This window comes from Mastomys coucha, unplaced genomic scaffold (assembly GCF_008632895.1).
Source record: "Mastomys coucha isolate ucsf_1 unplaced genomic scaffold, UCSF_Mcou_1 pScaffold3, whole genome shotgun sequence".
Taxonomy (NCBI): Eukaryota; Metazoa; Chordata; class Mammalia; order Rodentia; family Muridae; genus Mastomys; species Mastomys coucha.
In genome coordinates, this window is record NW_022196909.1 from 63,007,612 (window position 1) to 63,009,173 (window position 1,562).

Sequence of the window (1,562 nt, forward strand, 5' to 3'; positions counted from 1 at the left end):
AGGTTCCAGAGTTGGAGACGACTCAAGAAACTGCTTCCACTAGTAGAGAGGCTCTCAACCTGTGGGTCGAAGGCTCTGGAGGGTCTCATATCAGATATTTATATTATGATTCATAATAGTTACAAAATTACAGTTACAGAGTAGTAACCAAATAATGTTGTGATCAGGGGTCACCTCAGCATGAGGAACTGTATTAAAGTGTCACAGCATTAGGAAGGTTGAGAACCAGTGCTCTAGTCGCTGAAAACTAGCACAGAGAAGAATGATCCCTACCACAAGGCCACCAGCTAGTTAAAGCCAGATGCCAGCTGAACCCCAAGCTTGCTGGCCCCTGGCTGGTTCTTACTGGTTTCTCTGAACACTTCTGCTGCATTGCTGCTAACAGAAATCTGTTTCTTTGGATGGATCTTAAAGCTCCCCTATGCATTCACAACCTTCCATTTCTGAACATCCTGTGCCGGTAATCCCATCAGAAACCTTCTCTGCAGGGGTGGTGGAGAGATTTCATAGTCAGTGGGCGGGGCACCGAGAGATGTGGACTCAGAAGACACAGGTAGAAAGGGTTACCGACTTGAGACTTAGTTGGGGAGGTGGGCAGATAGGAGTTCTCTTCTGGGTTCTGCCCTTGACAAGTGAGAGACTTTGAGCTCTCAGGCAGTGCTCCAGAGGCTACTGCTGCCGATCTTGAGTCTTCCGTGGACTTCATGCTGAAGACCGCAGTAGCTTAGGGCTTTCCGTATTTGAACCTGAGGTTCATAGGTTCACAACCCCAGTCCCAGGGCTTTCCCTGCTGTAGCACATGTCCTGCACTTTTGTTCAGTGGGTGCCTGGAGATGATTTTTCTGAAAGTTTTGGCCCAGGCACATCTCATGTAGAGGAGGCAGTAGGTGTTGAGTTTTCTACATGTTCAAATATAGTGGACACAGGACTTGGGAGATGATCCAGACAATAAAGTGCTTGCCATGTGTGATGGTTAACTTTAGTTGTCAAAGTGTCAGAACCTAGAATGATCAGGGAGACAAGCTTCTCAGAACAGCTGTGAAAGATTATCTTAGCTTGAGGTGGAAAGGCACATCTTAAAGGTGGGCAGCACCATTCCCTAAGCTTGGGGTATGGGATGAAATTAAAAAAAGAAAAAAAGAGGATGTGAGCTGAGTGCATTCATTGCTCTCTGCTCCTTGACACTGGATGGATACACTTGTAACCAGCTGTTTCAAGCTCCCATAGCCTTGACTTCTGTAGACTTGCTGTGATGGACTGGACTCTGAACTCTACACTTTCTCTCACCGTTGCTTTGGACAGGGTGTCTTATCATAGCAACGCAACAAGTATCTGAGAAACTATGCAAGTCTAAGGACCCTAATTCATTTCCCCAAAAGTACATTAAAGAAAAGGCTAGTCACAGAGGCTTGTGTCTGTAATCTCAGCACTGGAGAGGTGGAGGCAGGACGATCCTCGAGGCTCACTGGAGAGGTGGGGGCAGGACGATCCTCGAGGCTCACTGGAGAGGTGGAGGCAGGATGATCCTCCAGGCTCACTGGAGAGGTGGAGGCAGGATGATC